The sequence below is a fragment of the Macrobrachium rosenbergii genome, chromosome 48 (assembly GCF_040412425.1).
Source record: "Macrobrachium rosenbergii isolate ZJJX-2024 chromosome 48, ASM4041242v1, whole genome shotgun sequence".
In the NCBI taxonomy this organism is placed as follows: Eukaryota; Metazoa; Arthropoda; class Malacostraca; order Decapoda; family Palaemonidae; genus Macrobrachium; species Macrobrachium rosenbergii.
Window position 1 is genome coordinate 40,247,808 of NC_089788.1, and position 15,038 is coordinate 40,262,845.

The window sequence follows — 15,038 nt, forward strand, 5'->3', positions numbered from 1 at the left end:
CTCTCTCTCTCTCTCTCTCTCTCTGCACTAGAATAGAATCCATGAATAGCAAGAAAGGCTCTCTCTCTCTCTCTCTCTCTCTCTCTCTCTCTCTCTCTCTCTCTCTCTCTCTGCACTAGAATAGAATCCATGAATAGCAAGAAAGGCTCTCTCTCTCTCTCTCTCTCTCTCTCTCTCTCTCTCTCTCTCTCTCAGAATCTCTCTCTGCACTAGAATAGCAAGAGCAAGGCTCTCTCTCTCTCTCTCTCTCTCTCTCTCTCTCTCTCTCTGCTCTCTCTCTGCACTAGAAAAGAATCCACGAATAGCAAGAAAGGCTCTCTCTCTCTCTCTCTCTCTCTCTCTCTCTCTCTCTCTCTGCACTAGAATAGAATCCACGAATAGCAAGAAAGGCTCTCTCTCTCTCTCTCTCTCTCTCTCTCTCTCTCTCTCTCTCTCTCTCTCTCTCTCTCTCTGCACTAGAATAGAATCCACGAATAGCAAGAAATGCTCTCTCTCTCTCTCTCTCTCTCTCTCTCTCTCTCTCTCTCTCTCTCTCTCTCTCTCTCTCTCTCTGCACTAGAATAGAATCCTCTCTGAATAGAATAGAAATCTCTCTCTCTCTCTCTCTCTCTCTCTCTCTCTCTCTCTCTCTCTCTCTCTCTCTCTCTCTCTCTGCACTAGAATAGAATCCACGAATAGCAAGAAAGGCTCTCTCTCTCTCTCTCTCTCTCTCTCTCTCTCTCTCTCTCTCTCTCTCTCTCTGCACTAGAATAGAATCCACGAATAGCAAGAAAGGCTCTCTCTCTCTCTCTCTCTCTCTCTCTCTCTCTCTCTCTCTCTCTCTCTCTCTCTCTCTCTCTCTCTCTCTCTGCACTAGAATAGAATCCACGAATAGCAAGAAAGGCTCTCTCTCTCTCTCTCTCTCTCTCTCTCTCTCTCTCTCTCTCTCTCTCTGCACTAGAATAGAATCCACGAATAGCAAGAAAGGCTCTCTCTCTCTCTCTCTCTCTCTCTCTCTCTCTCTCTCTCTCTCTCTCTCTCTCTCTCTAATGTCATAGAATTAACAGTCCATTCCAAAGCACATGAAAACAGAGATAAGCAAGAGAAGAAAAAATGGGAAGGATATGGGAAATACAATTTCTATAGTAAAAATATAAATTGGTCAAAAATAAATGAAGAATTAAACAAAGACTGGGAAAACATATTCGTAAGTGATAATATAGGCTACAGGTAAATACGGATATATTATTATATAAAATATTAGAGGAAATAGTGGAAAAATATATACCGAAGAAGAAAAGTAAACATCAGTCACGCATACCAAGAGACAGAAGGATCTTGCTCCAGAAAATCAGAAAGTGGAAAAAAAGTTTTGCAAAAGAAAAGAATGCTTGGAAAGTGATGGAGCTAAAAAGTAAGATAGAAAATGCAGAACAAAAGATTATACAATCAAAAGAAAATGAAAAATGGGACCTAGAAGAAAAGACCCTACAAAATATCAAGCAAAACCCCCAAATTTTTTACTCATATGTGAAAAAGATGAATAAAAGAAGAGTAGAAATAGGCCCTCTAAGATTTGAAGGGTGATTAATGAATGAAAAAAAGGAAATATGTAACATATTAGCAGAAAGATATAAGAGTGAATTTACACCTAGAATTGATAATGAAAATAATGATACAAAAATGAGAGATGAAAATAGTGAATATTTATCAGACATAGATATTAATGAAGCCGATATTGTGCAGGCTACTAATGAAATTGAAAATGGACCAGCAGCCGACCAGATGGCATCCCTGCCATTTTGCTAAAGAAAGTGGTTCATTCAATCACAAAGCCGCTCGCAATATTATTAAGACAAGGTGTAGATACAGGCAAGATTTATGATGAGCATAAATTAGCATATATTACCCCTACTTTCAAAAGTGGATCAAGACTAGAGGCAAGTAATTATAGGCCTGTAAGTCTGACATCTCATATTATGAAAGTGTACGAAAGGGTAATGAAGAAAAATATAATGAAACATTTAATGAAAAATAGCTCGTTTAATATAGAACAACATGGTTTTGTACCCGGAAAAAGTACACAAACCCAACTGTTAGTCCACCATGAAAGCATATATAGAAATATGATAAACGAAAAAGATACAGATGTGGTTTACCTAGACTTTGCAAAAGCTTTTGACAAGGTAGACTATAACATATTAGCAAACAAAATTAGAAAACATAACATTGTGGACAAAGTAGGAAGATGGATAAAAGAATTTTTGCAAAACAGAGAACAGATAGTGATTGCAAATGATGAGGAATCGGATGAAGCTAAGGTAATATCCAGTGTGCCACAAGGTAGGCTACGGTGTTAGCTGCAATGCTGTTTGTGATTATGATTGCAGACATAGACAGTAATGTTAAGGACTCGGTACTGAGAAGTTTCGCTGATGACACAAGAATAAGTAGAGAAATTACTTGTGATGAAGTTAGGAACTCACTACAAAGAGACATAAACAAAATATATAAATGGGCAGAGGTAAATAGGATGATATTTAACTCTGATAAATTTGAATCAATAAACTATGGTGATACAGAAGGAATGCTATATGCATATAAAGGACCTAATAACGAGACAATCACAAATAAGGAAGCAGTTAAAGACCTTGGTGTGATGCTGAATAGGAATATGTTATGCAATGATCAAATAGCAATACTATTGGCAAAATGCAAAGCAAAAATGGGAATGTTGTTCTGGCACTTCAAAACAAGAAAAGCCGAACACATGATTATGCTTTATAAAATGTATGTACAGTACGTAGTCCACTTGAATATTGCAATATGATATGGTACCCACACTACCAAAAGGATATTGCACAAATAGAGAGTGTACAAATGGTTCTTTACAGCTAGAATAGAAGAAATTAAGGACCTTGACTACTGGGAAACTACAATTCTTAAACTTATATAGTCTCGAAAGGAGAAGAGAACGCTACATGACAATACAGGCATGGAAACAGATAGAAGGAATTACTGAAAACATCATGGAGCTAAAAATATCAGAAAGAGCAAGCAGAGGTAGATTAATAGTGCCCAAAACTATACCAAGAAAACTAAGGAAAGCACTCAGGACATTAATCCACCACGCACCAGCATCGATGATGCAGTGTCTATTCAATGCACTACCAGCTCATCTGAGGAACATATCAGGAGTGAGCGTAGATGTGTTTAAGAATAAGCTCGACAAATATCTAAGATGCATCCCAGACCATCCAAGATTGGAAGGTGCAAAATATGCTGGAAGATTCATTAGCAAGTCTCTGGTAGACATCAGAGGTGCCTCACTGAGGGACCTGGGACAACCCGAATGAACTGTAAGGTCTGTAAGGTAAGGTAAGGTCTGCACTAGAGTAGAATCCACTAATGTCAAGAAATGGTCTCTCTCTCTCTGGACTAGAATAGAATCCACGAATAGCAAGAAAGGCTCTCTCTGTGCACTAGAGTAGAATCCACGAATGCCTAGAAAGGCTCTCTCTGCACTAGAATGTCAAGAAAGGCTCTCTCTCTGCACTTGAATAGAATCCACGAATGTCAAGAAAGGCTCTTTCTCTCTCTCTCTTTAGACTAGAATAGAATCCACGAATGTCTAGAAAGGCTCTCTCTCTGGACTAGAATAGAATCCACGAATGTCAAGAAAGGCTCTTTCTCTCTCTCTCTCTCTTTAGACTAGAATAGAATCCACGAATGTCAAGAAAGGCTCTCTCTCTCTCTCTCTCTCTCTCTCTCTCTCTCTCTCTCTCTCTCTCGGGACTAGAATAGGATCCACGAATGTAAAGAAAGGCTCTCTCTCTCTCTCTCTCTCTCTCTCTCTCTCTCACTCTTTCTCCCTTGACTAGAATAGGATCCACGAATGTAAAGAAAGGCTCTCTCTCTCTCTCTCACTCTTTCTCTCAGGACTAGAATAAGATCCACGAATGTAAAGAAAGGCTCTCTCTCTCTCACTCTTTCTCTCGGGACTAGAATAGGATCCACGAATGTAAAGAAAGGCTCTCTCTCTCTCACTCTTTCTCTCGGGACTAGAATAGGATCCATGAATGTCAAGAAAGGTTCTTTCTCTCTCTCTAGACTAGAATAGGAGCCACGAATGTAAAAAAAAAGTCTCTCTCTCTCGGGACTAGAATAGGATCCACGAATGTTAAGAAAGGCTCTTTCTCTCTCTCTTTAGACTAGAATAGAATCCACGAATGTCAAGAAAGGTTCTTTCTCTCTCTCTCTCTCTCTAGACTATAATAGGACCCACGAATGTAAAGAAAGGCTCTTTCTCTCTCCCTCTCTCGGGGCAAGAATAGGATCCACGAATGTAAAGAAAGGCTCTCTCTCTCTCTCCCTCTCTCGGGGCAAGAATAGGATCCACGAATGTCAAGAAAGGCTTTCTCTCTCTCGGGACAAGAATAGGATCCACGAATGTCAAGAAAGGCTTTCTCTCTCTCGGGGCAAGAATAGGATCCACGAATGTCAAGAAAGGCTTTCTCTCTCTCGGGACAAGAATAGGATCCATGAATGTTAAGAAAGGCTCTCTCTCTCTCTGGACTGGAATAGAATCCACGAATGTCAAGAAAGGCGCGCTCTCTCTCTCTCTGGACTAGAATAGAGTCCACGAATGTCAAGAAAGGATCTCTCTCTCTCTCTGGACTAGAATAGGATCCACGAATCTTAGGAAAGGACCTCTCTCTCTCTCTCAACAACAACAACAACAACACACCTTTTGGCGAGTTGCTGGTTTTTGGGAATTTTTGGAGGCTTTTCAGTGCACAGTGTGCTCCTTAAGGCTATTGACAGATACGTGAAGTAATATTGGATAAAGTGACAGCAGTATTGTGGATTTTGGTTAGTTACTAGCCTTTAATTCTCCATAATAATATCCATAAGCTAAAGGGGCCACCGGTTCTGGTTTTTCAAATTTCGCGCATGCGTACTAAGGTCTAACTGATGTCATAAACCTTTGAGGAAGCATTCCTTTTTGCAGTTATCTTGAAATGAGTAACACTGAAGGAGGTATTCATCCTGCAGATGGTAATGTAGAAATTAATAGCCCAATACAGAAAGAAAATGTGAGTCTGGTTAGTGAAAATCCTTTGGCAAATCCTACAAGGGAGAGTCTTCTCAACAACTTTACGAAGGTTGAACTTTAAAAGCACTGTCGTCACTTGGGAATAAGTAAGGTGTGGCAAACTAAAGAACAGTTAGTCAAACTGATTCTGAGAACTCACCAGCCGAAAGGAAATGATAATGCCCCTAACCTACAAGAAAATTCCTCGTCGGACTTCATTAGTAAAATTCTTCGTGAACTGGAAGACATTAAAGGAAAACTGTCCGCAAAAGATTCAGAAATTCACGAACCAAATGTCATGCTCAAGACTGCTCATGTAACTATAAACAGACTTGTAAGGACGGGATTGAGTGACATACTGGCTGGGTGTTGACTGGTTTATTGGTGGTTCCTTACTGAATGAATGTACATATTGTTGTTGTTTCAGATTTAGCTGCCCTTGTACCAGCACAGGCTCTTGCTCTGAGAGCAGCCCGTAACTCTATGTTGATGATGAGTCTGTGAGATGGGTAGGTTAGATGAAAACTTTATTATGATGCATGAAGGTGATTTTGGTGGGGGTGATTTTTATGAATGTACAGAATCTTTGAAGATGTTATTGGCCTGTGCGAGCCGCAAAGTAGCATCTACACACAGACAGAGCAAAACAGAGGAAATGTTTCGGACATCTGACAAACAGATGGCGATTGTGAGAGACATAACAAACGTACAGTGAAAAACATATATCAATGGAAAGGCCAGGAAATTCTACATATGGCCAATTGCATGAGATTCGAGACAGATTAATGAATACAATGCAGTCGCATAATATATGTGAAATGGCGAGACGTTTGGCGTCTTCACAAACAGATACATACATACAGTTTGATACAGAAGATTCGGTGCAACATTATGAGTACATTATTATAATGCTTGCATGCCAATGCAAGTAGTAGTGATTGTACATAAATCGAGACAACAATGGTTAGGGAGAAACAGACGGAAATATTGTATGGTAGAAGTTGCGCTCCTTGAGTGAGAGAAAATGGGATGCTTTTGTTTTTCTCTTTGTCTGGGTCCCTCCGAAGATGTGATGCACGAATGCACACATGTGTGTGCTCGAAAGAGACCACCATCGGTGCGAAGGATGGGTCTCTTACAATACTCCCCCCCAAGCAAGGCATCGATGCGGAAATCGTCTTGCTGACAATTGGAACTGGCTCAAAGGGCTTGGGCTAGGGGCGGGTAGGAGGCTGAAGGGCGGCGCTGAAGGGTGACGTCGGATGATCCTTTGGTATGGGTCCCCTGTCTGTCGTTATGTCGTCTGGGACGCCGAACAGGCTGATCCAGCTGGAAAGGAGGGCTTCTGCGCATGCACTGGAGGTGGCTTCTTCCATGGGCGTTGATGTGTTGGTAGCCTATATATAACACATACTACAATTCTTCGTTCTTACCTGCAAGGTAAATATGATGTATTTAGTATTTGAGGTTTGATCCCATCCTCGTCGCCACTGATGTGTTTGTATATATAACACATACTACAATTCTTCGTTCTTACCTGCAAGATAAATATGATGTATTTAGTATTTGAGGTTTGATCCCATCCTCGTCGCCACTGATGTGTTGGTATTTATAACACATACTACAATTCTTCATTCTTACCTGCAAGGTAAATATGATGTATTTAGTATTTGAGGTTTGGTCCCATTCTCGTCGCAGATGTCAGAGGATGAAGGGCGATAATAAAGCTATATCTTTCAGCTCATGTTTATTCTCTGCGACATTTGAGAAGAAGGCGGTAAGAGATGTATACAAAATACAAAAAGCATATACAATGGAATCATAACAGACATATGAGCATCGGAGCTCGATACACAACAAGGAATTATATTCTACATACATGAGGTAGAACTCATAGAATCGAAGCCTGTGTGTCGGGTTCGATACTAACATAATAACAACTGATTACACTTATACTCTACAGTATTACGCAACATCTAGCTGCAGCTTTGAACTGAACGTGTCTACGGACGGTGTTATATAACATGTCTTGCACTTACGTTAAGACATACATGACAGGCGTAGCTTCGGGCCACCTGGTGGAGCAGTCGACAACTGTCAGTAGGTACCTTACTACGTCGACGTGGATGTGCCCAAAGCATCTCTTTGGCTGAGGGAATTTGCCCACTCCCAATTCGGTGTGCCGCCCCACTTTACTTGTCTGACACTGCATGCATTGTCTTGCCCAGGCCATCGCGTCTTTCCGTATGCTGTGCCAGACAACATATACACAGTTTACAATTATGATGATAAATATATATTCCGCTCGACCTTAGGTCGGGAAAGGCACCGCAGAAAACGGGATGTTCTCCACAGAGAATGCGTTGAGCAGGGACTTTACAATTCTCAGATGATAATACCTGAAGTTGCTCTAAGAGAGGCAAAAAAGTATTCAAAAGTGAATGGCTTAAATGTTAATGAGGAAAAAAACCCAGTGTATATTGATAGGATCACACCAGTTAATATCCAGTTAATATCTAGATTGCCTGCAAATGTAGCAGTACTTTTTTATGAGACACCTATCAGGCCATCACAAATGGTAAAGAACCTTGGCGTACTTTTGGATCAATTTATGTTATTCGATCACCACATCAGCCACATAATAAGAAAAGTAAATGGTGTATTATTCTTTCTCAACCGCATAAAAGATAGGTTAGATAATAATAGAGTCGTTGGCCTTGAGCATAATCTACTACTGCAGCAGAATCTGGGGAATGACAACAAAAGAACAATAGATCGGATTCAGAGAGCCCAAAATTTCGCAGCTAAAATAGCTTTTGGCTGGGCTAGAAAGTATGATCATGCTACACCAATTTTGAAAGAGTTGGAGCGGATGAATATGGAGACCAAAATAACTTTTGACCTTTGTTTGTTTACTTATAAAATTTGCAATCATTTAATTCCCGACTGGCTTTTTGAATTCCCCACTGTGAGCGATGTACAAGTAAGACCTACTCGTCAGTCGAATGACCTCTTTGTAAGACGAGCAACTACTGACTTGGGAGCTAAAGCAGTATCGATTAAGGGGCCGAGGGTCTGGAACAACATCCCAATTAATATTAGAACTGCTCCTTCAGTCAAGGTTTTCAAAAAGAAACTAAAATTATATTTTCTTGAAAATAAATAATAGTTTAGGGAAATATAGAAGAACTCAATAATATGTGGCTCACCTTCCTCTTAATTTTCAGTCTTGATCGAGAGTTTTTGCTTGCTGTTTTGCTGTGTTGTACTTTTGTTGAATGTGTGATTTTGTTTCGAAAGCGTTTGCATTTTAAGTCAGCCAAAATTGGTGATCTTAACTACTGAAGATAATGCTAGCTTGGTGCAAGGTCGACATATTAAGTCATGTACTGTCCTTTAAGTTTGTACATTGTTTGTGAGTGCTTTTAACAGTCATCTCATTCTTGTTTTCGCTTTCGTACTGGAGTCTTTCAGTGCTGTAAATGTGTGTTTATACAGTTCTAGGTTTCGTTAACTTAATTACTTTAAAACAGCAATACTTATGTACTCAAAAATTTTGTTTAGATTCTAAGTTCAAATTATAATGACTCCTTATTTTTAAACGGTTGATTTTTATGTATTTTTTTTAGCTTTTTAAAGTTATTTTAATTACAAGAATTCTTTGTAATAGGGCGTGGTCATGCGCGTCTGATTCGGTGATGTAAATTATATGTATCTAGTATCTTATAAGTCAATGGACGTTGCATATGTTTCTAAAATATGGCATGCAGAATAACCATTGTAAAATGGAAATAAAGTTTTTGATTTGATTTGATTTGATTTTAACTCTCTCTCTCTCTCGACTAGAATAGAATCCACGAATGTCAAGAAAGGATCTCTCTCTCTTTCTGTAGGGGGAGTAATGCCTGTAGTGTACCTTCTGCGGTGCACAGTAGGCAGTACTTAAGGGTTTTTGCAGCGTCCCTTCAGTCCCGAGTTGCGACCTCTCTTAAACCGTCTACTTTACATCCGTTCAAACTGCCTTTCCACCACCTTGCCATCCCACTCTCTCACTGATTATTTCATCTTGTAACTGCGGGGATATCCTTGTTACATCTAAATAATAAAAAGAATAAATAAATAAAAAATAAAAATAAAACAAATAAAAAAGAATATATATAATGTGAGGTCAAAGAAGACAGAAGTGGTTACTGATTGATTTATTACCTGGGCACAAGTATACATAGATACATAGCAGTGTACGGACGGAAACGAGGTGCCCGACCCGGGTCGCCGTGACCTGCACTCTGAGTGAGAGCAATTTGTGTTTGTTAACAGTCAATCAAATAACAATAACAAGAGACATAATGTACATACAGTGATAAAATATATATTTGCGAAAAGGCCAGGAAATTCTACATATAAATATATATATGCTGCGTTGATAGATGCGATACATTATCGTAATTACTGGGTAAAGAAGACGTCTTTACAAATACTTCCCTCCCCCCCAAGACAATTATTATGAAATAATGATTGGAAGATCTGTTGAATGCTAATCACCGTATCTTCCTGGGAGCAGGAGCCGACCCTGAGTTCTTGATATCTGCTGAATCGTCCAGCGGTTTTGCCGGGCGGATGACATCCTTAGTACGGCCCTTGGGACGTCCTCGACTTCGTTTCGGAATGGCGATCACTTCATCTAAGGGCTTGTTTTGTGGAGGAATTCTGGGACGTCTGACGGTTTCCTCCCGGGTTCCGCTGTCCATTAAGAAGGCTGGCTTTAACCTGTCGACAGATATCCAGTCTTCCCGCCCATGGATATTGACGAGGTAGGTCTTGGATGTTCTACTGACGACTCGGTATGGTCCTCTGTATGGTCTGGTCAAGGGTGGGCGACCGGCGTCGCTCCTCATGAAGGCATGTGTACAGGTTTTCAGGCCTTGGAAGGGGCATATCTGGGTTGTCTGGCACCATGGGGAAGAATTCTCCAGGTATGGCCAGTGCTTTGCTGTAGACTTTCTCTGTGGGAGATTTGTCGCCATTTGCCCTTGGGCAGGACAGGACCCAGGGCAGCTGCACCTTCCAATTTTCATCAGTACAACGTGCCATCAGAGCTGCTTTCAATGAACGGTGGGCTCTTCCCACCATACCATTGGCCACAGGGTTGTATGCCGTCATGCTGTGGAGTGTTGTCCCCATCAGGCATGCCAGGAAGACCCAGAGTTCCGATAAGAATGCCAGGCCCATCAGTAGTTATACCTTCCAGCACACCAAAACGGCTTATCCAACTTGATAGCAGGGCTTCTGCGCAGGCACTTGTTGATGCTTCTACCATTGGGTTGCTTCCGGCCATTTTGTGGAATGATCTATGATTGTCAGGAAGTATCTGGCACCCCCTGATTGCGGCAGAGGTCCAACAACATCTACATTCGAAACGCCGACGTGGTTGAGGGAAGTCTCTGATACTTGATTCCGTGTGCTGGGTGATCTCACTTGTCTGGCACGGTGTGCAGTTCTTCGCCCATTCTCGTACGTCCTTCCTGATCCCATGTCATCAGGGGCATTATTGTTCATCCTGATGGATGGGACAGCCCGTGGATGATGTCGAAAACCTGCTTTCTTCGTGACGCGGGTATCAGGGGGCGTGGGCGGCCTGTGCTGGTGTCGCAGAGAAGTATCAATTCGGATTCACTCATTGGCACGTCTTCCCACTTCAGTGCGGCAAGTGCTGTGCGGTAAGCTGCCATTTCCTGGTCTGCAGCCTGTTCCTTTGCCAGGTCTTCGTAGTCTATGCCCAGGTGGAGTGAATTTATTTCAATTCTTGATAGGGCGTCAGCTACTGATTTCTTCTTGCCGGAGACGTAACTGATGGTGCATCCGAATTCAGAGATAGCAGCCAGGTGCCGTTGCTGTCTTGCCGACCATGCATGTCCCGCCTTTGTGAATGCATGTACCAACGGCTTGTGGTCTGTCAGGATGGTGAAAGGGCTGCCGTCCAAGAGATACTTGAAGTGTTGCACAGCTTGGTAGATTGCCAGCAATTCCCTGTTGAATGCACTGTAGCGGGTCTCCGGTGGCTTTAACTTGTGGCTAAAAAAAGCAAGTGGGCAGGGGGAACCATCTACTATCTGCTCCAGCACAGCTCTGCAAACAATGTTGCTGGCGTTGGTGGTAAGTCTCAGGGGGGTGGTAGGGTCTTGATATGTTAAGGTGGTGGCTTTGGCGAGGGCTGCCTTCATCTGTTCGAATGCCTTTTGCTGCGGGGCTTCCCAAGTCAGTGCTTTCAGTTTACCCTTCAGCGCTCCAGTTAAGAGATACATGAATCCGGCGATGTCTGGTATGAATCGTCGGTAGTAGTTGACAATGCCGAGGAACCCTGCAGGGACTTGATCGTTGTTGGTGTTGGAAAACCCTTCACTGCATCCACCTTGGAGGCCATGGGGCGGACACCTGTCGGAGAGACCTCGTGTCCCAGGAAGTCTACCTTCTCCACTCTGAAGGCACATTTGTCGAATCAGACGTGACCCAGGTACTCCTCCGGGGACCTGGAGAAGATCAGGATGTTGTCCACGTAGCAGACACAGAAAGGTAGGTCTCCCAAGATGCTGTCCATAAGGTATTGGAATATGGCCCCACCGTTCCTGAGGCCGAAGGTGGAGTAGGAGAAGGTGCATGTCCCGAATGGCGTGATGAGGGCTGTCTTTGGAACATCATCAGGATGTACTGGTATCTGAAAATAGGACTTGAGCAAATCCATTTTTGTGAATATCTTGGCCCCGTGCAGGGCTCCTGTTAGGTCCTGCATGTTTGGCAGGGGATAGTGGTCTGGTGTTGTCACTAGGTTCAGCCGCCAATAGTCCCCACAGGGCCTCCAGGAACCGTCTGGTTTCTTCACCATGTGGAAGGGGACTCCCATGGACTCGACGCCTTTTTGCAGATACCCATCCTTTCCATCTTGGTGAATGCTCATTTAGCATCCTGGAGTTTCTTGGGTGGCAGGCGGTCGGAAGTTAGCCTGTGTCGGTGATGTGGTGATGGTTGCCATGCTTGGCCTAGATACCTGACACCTGACGCAGTTCTGGGTTAAAGACATCTGGGAATTCGTGGAGGAGGGCGTTGTATTTGTTCAATGAGATGGAGCATATGGCGGGCATTCTCAGTCCGGTGGAGAGTGGTTGGGAGCGGCAGGTTCCAGTATCCAGCAGGCGTTTTCGGCCAACGTCTACCAGCAGTCCGTAATGTGCGAGGAAATCGGTGCCAGTAAGGGAAACTTGATATCCGTGATGATGAAGGGCCATTCATATTCATGGACCAGGATGGATATTCTGTGGGTCCGAGTTCCATAGCAGGAGATGGGGCTTCCATCTGTGGCCACTAGTGTGGGTGCGGTGCCGGACATGTGGACACGGTTATCCCTCGACAGCGGAAATACCGACTACATAGCCCCTGTGTCTATCAGCATCCATCATCCTGATATGGCATCATGGGTCCTGATATGGCGTCATGGATGAAGAATCCTACTGGCTGGGGTTCTCTAAGGTTTGCTACCACTGCTGTTATGGGTGGCCGCCTTTCTAGTTTTTTTGTGAAAGAACAGGGGGCTCTGCAATTCTTGGCATCCTTTCCGAACCTCTGATGGAAGTAACATCAAGCTGGAATTGTCCTCGTCTTCTGCTGCTGCAGCGGCGCCTTCTTCCTGTATACCATGTTCACATCCCTCTCTTCGTCTTCTTCTGCTACCAGGCTGCAGGCTGCAGGTGTTGTGGCATGCCTGGAGGTCTTGGTGGCCTCGTGGAGTTTGTGTGCGATGCTCACCAATTCGTCCATCAAGAGCGCGTCTGCTTCCATGATTTGTGCCCTCACCTCCTGTGGAGGGTGCCACAGGAAAATTTCCCACGACAAGCTGATCTCCCTCCTCCATCTGTCTGATTCGAAGCCCGGCAGCATCAGGAGACCTTGTAGTTCGTCCAAGGCATCCCTGGGTGATGCATCCCCCAGAGGCTGGTTCATCAGGTCAAGGGTGCATTGGGCTCTCTCTGGGACAGGCATGGAGTATGTGTCAATGAATTTCTTTTGTAGGTCTTCGTACTTGACCTTGCCCAGCTGCAAGTCCAACCATGGGGTAATTTTGTTGAAGACCTCCTCCAACAGCGTTGTCATGGTGACATCCACTTTGGTTTCCTTGTCCGTGATTTTAGCTACCCAGAAATGGACGTCTGCCCACAGGAACCAGGATGCAGTATTTTGCCGCGAGAATGGTGGCAGTTTCATCGCCTGGCTTACTGCTGCCTTCAAAGGCGAGAGGGGGATGCAGAGGATCTGTGTGTCCTTGGAATGACTTTCTACCTCAGTGTCTGACATTTGACTCACATGAAAACGTGAAATAAGCACCGTATTTAGTCCGTTATTGGTGTTTGGGACTCGTCATAAGTCAAAACTGTACGCTGTGTGGTTCTGTTAATGACTTCTGAATACGGTCGACATGAATCATAAATGGCAAGGCCAAACAGTTCAAGAACGCCAGAACGTACCTGAAGAAGGTACGCTGTAATTAGTCCATTAGTGGCATGGGTGTTCTCTGAGGAAGGAGGTTTCAGAGGTATAGACTTTTTCACCGTATGGTTCTGTTAAAGGCTCTCTGAAGGTAAAGCGGCCGTAGTGAGTCTGTTAATGGTGAAGCCAAAACCACTGTGTTTACCGTTGCTCCTTGGGTCACCAGTTGTGAGTTCAAAGAAGACAGAACTGGGTACTGATTGATTTTTTACCTTGGCAAAGGTATACATAGCAGCGTGCGGACGGAAACGAGGGGCCCGACCCCAGTTGCCATGACCCACACACTGAGTGAGAGCAATTTGTGTTTGTTAACAGTCAATCAAGTAACAATAACAAGAGACATAATGTACATGCATTGATAAAATATTTATTGGCGAAAAGGCCAGGAAATTCTACATAAAAATATATACATGAGATTCTTGCTGTGTTGATAGATGTGATACATGATTGTATTTAATGGGTAAAGAAGGTATCTTTACAATATATATATATATATATATATATATATATATATATATATATATATATATATATATATATATATATATACATATACATATAAGATTAGTGTAAAGAGCTGACCTCATGCGTCAGAACCGAGGCTTTGGAACCTCTTTTAAATAATGCAGGAGGATGTTTGCAGGTTTCAAAGGCCAGGATTGGAGGAATCTTTGGAGCAACTGGGGATGCAGAAATGGAGTGCTGCTATTATGCCCCGTTAAGCTCACTCCTTCGTGTAATGAATGACCACCACTACAACCACTACCCAGTGAGTGAAGGCTAAACTGCTCTGAGGTTGCAGAGCTTTTGTGCCTTGTTGGAGTCCTAGCCAACTAAAAACCCCAGACAAGCTTCTGTGCTGTTGATCGTGGAACTTCCTACCCGAGGTCTGCTGGTGTGGCCATTGTGGCCATTCTTTGGGGATTTTCATGGTTGGAGGAGAAGCAGTCAGGTAATAAGATTCTGGCTGTCCATGGCTGTTGGATGTTTAGTAATTTAAGGGATGCTGCTGTTCACTCCTGGCGAAAAATCATTTGCGTAGGCAAATTGTGTTGCTCAGTTGGGAGCTGCGATGCGTTGGGGATTGTTTAACAACAGGGATACCGTATGTTAGTGTGACAACGGAAAAAGGCATCCTGGCGACGAACTATAGAAAACTATCCATGGATAAGTGGATGCAGCGACTGTGGGAGTACTCAAACACCCCACTTTTTCCTTTTCAACTGGTCACATCAGAAAGAATATTGAATTAAAGCTCAGATAGAAATATTGAAACTAAGACACAAACAAAGATGACCCAAGAAAAAATGAAATTAAAGCATACATGTGCAAAATGCAATGTTAATAAGTGGTGCATAGATTACAAAGAGGTATGCACATCAAAGCTAGGTAGTCTTAGTGTCTGTTTCTCCTGTCAACAAGAACAGGA